This window comes from Martes martes (assembly GCF_963455335.1).
Source record: "Martes martes genome assembly, chromosome: 7".
Lineage (NCBI taxonomy): Eukaryota > Metazoa > Chordata > Mammalia > Carnivora > Mustelidae > Martes > Martes martes.
In genome coordinates this window covers 100,628,832-100,638,206 of record NC_137894.1, presented here as the reverse complement: position 1 = coordinate 100,638,206, position 9,375 = coordinate 100,628,832, and positions in this window count along the sequence as shown.

The window sequence follows — 9,375 nt, the reverse complement described above, 5'->3', positions numbered from 1 at the left end:
TGAATACAAGTCACCACTACTTACCTAATTTGTAGAGTCTACCATACACTTCCTGTGATTGAATACGTGCTAGAAGTCACGATTTGTTCATGTTTGTGAAAGGAATAGTTTATTGTGTTCCTGTCTTCAAGAATCTCACAAGGAGAATTGCCCAGAGCTGGGAAACAGGTATTATTTCTCAGATTTGTCCGTTTACCTATTCAAAACAGCCAGCTCCTAAATTTTTTCACCTTGGTTTTGTTTGTTTGTTTGTTTGTTTATTTGGTTGGTTTTGTTTGTTTTTGCTTTTGTTTTTTGGTCTTTTCACTTTTCAGCAGCAAAAAGCATTTCTAGCCACTTAATGTCCCAGGGTAGGCCCACTATCATTTGCATGAGGACACATCCTGAGTGGATGTTGAATCCTTTACAGTATATTTTTCGCTAGGTTGGGGAGCCAAGTAAATTAAAGATCTTACTGCTGAGCATCAGGGAGTTTTCACACCCTTGAGATCTGTCCCCAGGGTGACTTGAAAGTGCCCTGCTTCGGTAACCCCCTTTCTCCAATTACAAGAAAGAAAAAGCAGAATGCCTAGGTTGCACTCAAAAGCCATGCTGTAGTCCCCAGAGAAAATGTGTGTGTGTGTGTGTGTGTGTGTGCGCGCGCGCACGTACACGTGTGCATGAGTGTGTGTGAGAGAGCATGCGTGAGCGAGACACCTCCTTGTCACCACCACCTACATAATTAAGCACAGATTCTCTTCCTAGAATTTAAGGCCCTTAGCATTTTGGCCCACTTCTCACCTGTGGTGGACAGCCAAGCCCAAATGTTCTGCAGCCCTTCGTGAGGTAGAAAGGCCCCAGCCACCCCTCCTTGCCAAAGCCCTTTAGGTCGCCATGATTTGTCCCACATGGCTGTACTTGCTGTCCGCAGCCCCTCTCCATCCTCAAGATGCACAGGGTCTCTCACTTCAGCACCCGCTGGTTGAACTCAAGAGCCTCGCCTCTGAGATGTTTGCCTGACTGGGACCAAACAATGAGCTGGGCCAAATTCTCCCAGTGTCCGCTACCAAGAGGTACTTTTCAAATCCTGACTTTGGAAAGAAGAGCCCGTTCTCTCCAAGTGGCAACTGAGCTTGGAAGAATGCCATTAGATGGAGAAGAGGGAGAGATGTCGGCTGGGGCAGCCTAGAAGGAAGCAGGCCCACAGAGTAGCTGAAGTACGCTAAAGGCAGAGCCCCACGCTGAAGAGCCACACTCACGCCTTTTAGCTTCCCAGGGCCGCCTCTGACCCAGGGCCGCTCCTCAGAGTCCCTCTTTCTGAGGCCTGGTTGGTTGCTTAGCTCTCTCTGGGTTCCTCTGCGTGTCTACCCCTACCAGGAATGAAGTTAATGTGGACATGTCTGTTCACTTGCATGCCAGAGAAGCTAATTCTAGTGCGACTTCTGGTTTCACCTGCCACCATGCCCCAGCCTAACTGAGCACCCTCCTTTCATGCAAGCATGCTCTGTGTCCCCTGTTCAGCTCCCTTCCTCAGGGCTCAGACTGACCCTCAAGAAGCATGTCTCTTTGCCTTGCTGCCATCAGGGAGGGTACAGTTTGCTCCCTCCGCCATCAGGGGCAGCTCTCAGATCTATCCGTACATGCTTCTCTGACCCTTTTTTTGGCCTCTTCTAGCCCACCACACCTGAGCCATTGTTCTTTAAACACGCCAAGATTAGGCGTTCTCACTAGCTGTAGCTTCTTCCCAGGAAGGTTGCCTGCTCTCCCTTTTCTGCACCGACCTCCCCAGTAGTCGTTTGGCTGAGTCCTTTGTTCTGAACTGAGCTTCACTGAGTCTCTCACAGAGGCTCTCCCTGATCCTTCATCCCAAGGTAGCAACACCTTCACCGTCATGTCCCAGCTGTCCTAGTTCTCTGTCCAGCACTGACCACCATCTGATCATTGTCTAATTTCTGTAACTGGTCTGAAGAAGGACTCTCAAAAGTCATCACATAACAATTTTGGGGGTGTTTTTCAAAAAATGATACCTCCATTCCCCATCAGACCTCTCCTTTTTCCCTTGGGCTAAAAGGCATCCCTGGTGATCTATTTCCATAATATTTCAGTTACAAGTGCCTTTTTTTGTTACTAAGATTCAGTTCTGTTCCTTTTAAAAATTTAGTCTCCTATTAGATTTAAACCTCTTCTCTCCTTCAGCACACATTAAATTTGTTCTGGGAGGGGCAGGAGGGAACACCTGTCCTCAAGTTCTTCTCTCTTGTCCTGCCACTGGCGCTTCCCCCCTGGTGCTGGGGACATGAGGGCAGGGACAGAAAAGACGTTAGCTTATGTGCCTGCCCTGGGCCACAAACTCTGACCTGCTGGGTCCATTTCCTTTTTCGCGTGTGCACATGTTGCTGTTCTTTTGGATGTCATTGCTTCTCTATTGAACACTAGGCCTTGAGTACCCATAGTAGGGCAACCTTCCAATGCTGATTCTTTTCCTAGAAGTCATCTTCTGCGTCTTTGTATGGCATTGTAGGTGTTATGGCCCCCCAAATGGGTCTGTGATTAAAGGAGCAAGACATATAAAGCGAAGGTCAAGCTAAGCTTTATTTTGCACCAAGCATCAGGAATCTAACCGAACGTTCGGGGCCGCACCTCTTACAAGAGAGAGCGACCCTTCTCTGTTTCACAGACTAGCTTTTAAGGGCAAAGGCCATGGAGTCGGGCCCCGCCACGCACAGGTGGCCAATGAGATTGTAACACACAGAGAAAGCTGCACAGTGATGCTAGGTGACCAATTGAATTACAATTTACCCTAGTAGACATTTGACTCAGACTATCACCTTGGTTAGAATTGGCGCCCAAAAAGGCTCTCAAAGGGCGGGGGCCCATACTCCTTGGTAGCTAGGGAGACAGTATGCAACCCCCCACTGATCGGATGTCTCCACCTGGCCTGACCCACCTTTGTATCTGGACTTTGTTACCTGGAGCTGGTTTCTGGGATTTGTTTTTAAGTAAATCCCCTGGGGGAAGGGGAGCAGGGACAGTTTTAAGGGTTAAACAACAAGGTTATTGTTTAACCTCAGTGGAAGCCTCTGGCTAAACAGGTCCTAACAGTAGGATCTCTTCATGATTCCCCTTTCTATAACTTTTGTTTGACTTGAATTAAATGATGATCTTTTGTCTCCGTTTTCTTAGTTTTCAACGTAATTTTTGTTTTTTTTCCCCAGATACCTCCAACGGATTGCTCAAAATGCCTAGCAATTCTTTTTTTTTTTTTTTTAAAGATTTTATTTATTTATTTGACAGAGATCACAAGTAGGCAGAGAGGCAGGCAGAGAGAGAGAGAGAGGAGGAAGCAGGCTCCCTGCTAAGCAGAGAGCCCGATGTGGGGCTCGATCCCAGAACTCTGGGATCATGACCTGAGCCGAAGGCAGAGGCTTTAACCCACTGAGCCACCCAGGTGCCCCAATGCCTAGCAATTCTACCAAATGCTTCAACAAATCTGTCCATTCCAAAAGATTTAAAATAAGAAAGGAGAATCGAAATTACGTATGTTTAAGAAATATGTAGTTAAATAATAGTTTACAGGGAAAAGTAAAAAAGAAAATTTATTAGGTCTTCTTTCTTTCTTCTTCCTCTTTCTTCTTTCTTTCTTTCTTCCTCCTTCCTGGAGACCTCCTTCCCCATCTGTCTTCCCTCTAAAACTGTGCTGGAGGCTCTATAGGCATGAGCGTGTCATCTGGAAGCTTCCCTCCCTTGCTTCTTAGTTGGAGCCTCTTGGTTGGTTCTCCCTATTTTATTAACCCATTTTGCTGAAGCCCATGGCACATGGGAGGAGAGGTTTCGTGTATTTCGGAAAATGTTTTCACTCCAACCTTGCAGTTGATAGGTGGTCTGGCTGCTGAGCCGGATGTTTTCCGTTTTCCGTTTGCCTCTCTGGAATCACTCTCCACCTTTCTCCACTCTGGCCCCTGCCCCCAGGAGGCTGAGCTTAAGGAACTACATCAGTGGTTCCCTTGCCTCCTGATTTTTGCTCGAGGTCAATCTCCGGGGAGGATGGAGAGGGAAGACAGATACTTATTCCCTTCATCACTCCATTAGGGGCTTGGCAGGCAATGGCCTTCCAGGGAAAGTCATTCATCCACTTGACAGACTTCTCTTTCTGAATCCTCGAAACCGCTACTTCCCCTCCTTCCTTAGGCTTAGTGATGGGAACAGCAGAACGTTGAGGACTGTGGTATCTCTTCCTAGTCTGTCTGTAGTAATAGCCCTTTATCAAAGGCTCAAATTATCCTAATTTTTTTTAAAAAAGATTTTATTTATTTATTTTATAGAGAGAGACAGCGAGAGAGGGAACACAAGCAGGGGGAGCAGGAGAGGGAGAAGCAGGCTTCCCACTGTATAGGAAACACTATGCAGCTTGATCCCAGGACCCTGGGGTCATGCCCTGTGCCGAAGCCACATGCCCCTTAAGGTCAACTTTAAAGTAATTTAGCTCCAAATCACATTGGGGTGTTGATTACAATCATAGTAATATAAATTAATTTGGGGGAAAACGACATTTTAAAATAATTTCATTCCAAATCTCATTGAGATATTGATTACAATCGTAATATAAATTAATTTGGGGAAAATGACATTTTTTAAACTTCAATCAGGGTAAATCTTTTAGTTACATCTTTTGTATTTCTGAGTGAGGTGGTTTAATTGTTTCCATATTGGTAGCACACACTCCTTGTTGAAATTTCTGGGGATTCATTTTAATCCGTCCCTGTGATGGGATTAGCTCATGATAGAGATGATAGAGCATGGGATTACTCATGACAAGAGCCTGACCCCTGGACGGCTGTTCACCAGAGCCTCCCTGAAGTCGGAATATGGCCTGGGACCTGGAAACACCTTGCTCCAGCCACACAGACTGAGTTTTCTGGGTTTACCCCAGAGGGTCCCACGCCTTCCCTGTTAGATTCCTGCAGCCCTGCCCCCATGGTGCACTTAAAATGAATACATTTTATTTTTTGTAAACCATATTTTAATAAAGTTGTTTTTTTTTAAATGAATGAATTATTGATGCATGCAGCAATATAGAAAATTCTCAAAGAGAAAAGCCCCAAAACGTTATGCTGAGCTAAGCAAGCAGACACAAAGAATGCAGATGCTTCTATTTAATGAAATTCAAGAACAGGTAAAGCTAATCTATGGTACTGGAAGCAGAACGGTTGTTGCCTATGGCTGTGGGTCACGAGGGAATTATGTAGGGTAGTGGCAATGTTCTCTGTCTTGTGTTGGGGGGGTTCTTACATGGACTTATGCATGTATTGAACGTCCTCATACTCTTAAAATCTGAGTCTTTCACCATCTTTAAATTTTACTTTTATGTAATTTTATGGAAAAAAAGACACATAGGAACAATAACAATGAAGACATATTTTGCACACATGGAATTGTTGAGTGAGTCATTTCTGTACATTGATTCTTCTTGCAAATGGTTGTGTAACAGGTATTTCCAGGGCAAAGGGCACGGTGGATGACACAGCCACCTGACACTGAGAAGCCACAACCTGCTGGACAGTCCAATGCCCTGTAGGGCATGTGGCTGTAACCCAATGTTTTAGAAATGTGTATAGTGAACAAAAAATTACAACATTAGTCATCAGCTCAACTGTATATGGAGAGCAACCGGGAGTCAGACATCACTCCGGAGAGGCAATAGTTGCCTTTTCCCAAAACCTTGGGCTTGGAAGGGCTCTTCCTCCAAGCGCATGGCATGGGAGCCATGAATCCTGGACAAAAACCTGTGCTCCGGCAATAAGAAAGAAGTGGGGTGGCTTTGGGGGCAACCAATACTTCCTGCTACACCTCACATTCTTCTCAGCTCCATAGGTATTCTTTCCAAGTCCCATGTCGATGTCCAGATCCATGTGCCACGCACAACTCCCAGGTGACATTGCTTTTCCTTCAAATGTACAAACCTCTTCTGGAAGATTGGGAACTGCTGGCCTACAATTTTCTGTGTGCAGGGTTCAATCCTCTTGGAAGTGCCTCGTTACTCAGGGCCAGGGCCCAGATGCTCCCAAAGCGTCACGGGGACCATAGGATCTATGTAACTAGGATTACCGTTCACCTATTATTCCATATCTGTGGGAAAGCTCAAGTTGGTTGAGTACAGATCCATGACAGTCCAAGAGCTTTCCCTTTTATGTTACTATCATGCCTTTAAGTATCCTACTTACTGCTCCCCATTGTGTTGGGGGGAGTGTGTGGATTGTGAGTTTCCTTGGCCATAGAAAGAGGATTGTCTCCCTGGTATGGGCTGGATGGGGTGCTGAGTGGAGTGGCAAACATGACTACCACTTGGATGAAGATGGCCTGCTGCTGTCTGGCAGTTCTCAACAGACCCAGTGAAAAGGAAAGCTGAGCTCAGGGGGAGGACAGGCTACTCCCTGGGGATTGCCAAGGCTGAGGTCCCTGTAGAGGCTTGGAGATATCTTGAGCTCATGTTCTCTTAACTGCTCAGCACCTTCCCTTACCCTTTCCCACTACTGTCTTTCTCTAGTCTAGGGGCCTAGAAAGTTCTTTCAGGTGTGTATCTGACCTTTTTGGGTCTCATTCTTAGACTGCATGATTTGTATTTCGGGTTTTTTTTTCTTTCTTTTTTTTCCTAGTTCTCTGGTGGCTGAACTGTGCCCAGCCATTTGGGTCAGGGGCATGGCCAGTGTGGGTGGAATGGGACCAAACTGATGAAAGAGAAGTTGAACAAAGGAAGTCTGAGTGGGATAAGGGGGGGTGCAGGAGAGAGAGAGAGAGAGAGAACATAAGATTAACCTTTCTTTGCCATATCATCCAGCTCCAGTCCTAGATACAAGTAGAATCAGGAACTTAATTCAGTATGTACTACAAAATTACTCCCACAAGGTAAAAGGGTTAATGCAACTTGCGAAGAATGCTGAGAATTGATTGAATGAGGATGGTATCGATTACTTGCTGCTTGTAATGGTTCTCCAAAATGTCAAGTAAACCCATTATCTTCCTCACCAACTGCCTTGTCTATAGTTAGTTGATCTCATTAGCCCTTTGCCCTCATTAAAATGGGTGTATTCTCTAACCGATCACCAGCTGTGTAATATTGTCTAAAGCAGTGTGAAGGATACTTTCTGCGGTGATGGAAATATTCTAAATCTACATTGTCTGCCATCGTAGCCACCAGCTACACGAGGCTAGTGAGCATTTGAAGTATGGTTAGCATAGGAACTGAATTTTTCATTTTATTTAATTTTATCAATTTAAATTTAAATAGCCCTGTGACTAAATGGCTCCTCTACTAGACCATGCAAGTCCACAATTTACCTGCGTGTTCTGGTAAAATGGGAAAGGACTTCGAACTGCCCCAGCTACTGAGGGAATTGGCATTCCACATAATACAGAACGGGTGCTCAGTAAACCCTCACTGAAATACCTAAATTGTTACCCTTGAATGGAGTGGAGGGGCTTGGATTTTATATAACAGCAGTTACGGGGGTTGGGACAGATGAAATTTCTCTTGCCAAGTCTCTCCATTTCCTTGGGTGAAACTCAGGATGTCCCTTCTAGAACCAAGGATTTGTTCTTGGGGGGCAGTTCCATTTTGTGTAGTAAGGTGCTGGACGTAGTTACCAGGTAAGGGAAAGATATATTTCAAGTGAATCAGGAGAATAATTTGTTGCTAAAAGGTAGGAGGACCTGGAGGTTCTTAGTGATGAACCATCACTTCCCAAAGTGTAGACAGAATTTATGTATAAGAACCAGGCTGGATCTCATAGTCTGGCTTAGACACCCCCCCCCCCCCAAAAGTTCCCTGACGCCAGGAAACTGCATCTACCCCTCATTAGATGATGAACTCTCTTGGACAAATATTGCCCAATATTGTATTTTGCTGTAGTACCCAACACCTTCATCGAGGCCTTCCTTTCTCTCACCACTGCATCCAATCTATCCTGCTGAGATTAACTCTCAGATGCTATCAAATCTATCTTTCTTTTCTCTCCTGGTTTCTGTTGCTTTCGTCAGAGCCACAGCAGCTTCTTCTGGGACCATTGCTGTCGGCTCCTTCCTGCTGCTCTCGCACTCCTCTAATCAGGATTGTGGTGCACAGTTGGGCAGTTTGTATACTGCACAAACAGCCTGCATTCCTGTGCCCTAGTGTGGATCTTTGTTTATCTGGAGAGAATACCTTCGTGATGTGCACGCAGGTGCCATATAATCCTGGTAGTATAGACCTGTACTATCTAAGACAGTAGCTACATGTGGCTACTTACCTTTTAATTAATGGAAATAAGTAAAATTTAAAGTTGAATTCCATAATCATACTAGCCACGTTGCAAGGGCTCAGTAGCCACTAGTGGCTAGTGGCTACTGTATTAAGCAGTGCAGAAAAAGAAAATTGCCACTATTGCTGCCAGTTTTGTTGGACAGCACTGGATGGACTTCACTTCTAAACCTATCTCTATACAATTTGCTAAGGTGAATGATTTTAATACAAATCTAAATATGACCCTCTTTTGCTTAAACGCCTTCAATGATTTCCACTTCCATCAGTAGTGATCAGATAGCAGGTGGTGAATCAATTTTGTGGGTCACAACCAGCGTAAGAACAAAACCAAGCTTATAAGGCCCTCTCTGATCTGAACCCTAGCTAACCCCTAACTCTCAACACTGTTTTTTGCTAGGTTCCACTAATTTAGAACTGCTGGTGGATTCGCATGAGACAGATCTTTCTTTCTTCCTCCTTTACTGCCCTCCTTCCCCCCCTCTCTTTTTCCCTTCCTTCCTCTTCCTTCCTTCCTTCCTTCCTTCGTTTCTTTCCTCCCTCCATCCCTCCTTTCTTCCTCCTTTCATTTCCTCCCCCCCTTCACCCTCCCCTTCATCCCCCCCCTTCATTCTTTTCCTTCCTTCATTCCTTCCTCCTCTCTTTCTTTCTTTCTCTCTCTCTGGTCAAGCTGAACCCTCTCTTAGGAGTTCTGGTTCAGCCTTCTCTTTGCCTGGACTTCTACTCATCCCATAAGCCTCAGCTTAAGAAACGGATACTCCAGGAATCCTGCTCTGAACGCTGCAGAGCGGGATGGATGCCCTTCTCTGACCTTTCATCACGAGCCGCAGACTTGCGTTAACAGGGTTGTAATACCATACTGATTTATTTAAGTGTTCGTTTCCGGCACTATTCCAAGTTCTTTTAGCGCAAGAACTATGTTTCTCATCTTTGTATCTCAAAGGAGAAAGACAGCGCCTGAAACATACTAGGCACTCATTCAATAAATATTTGTTCAAAGAATAAACGAGGGAAGGAAAGAAAAATCAGTCAGCTGCGCGGACAATGTAAGTGCATCGCAGGCTTTGGCCATCAGAGGGCGCAGGCGCACCTCGGCTGGTGCG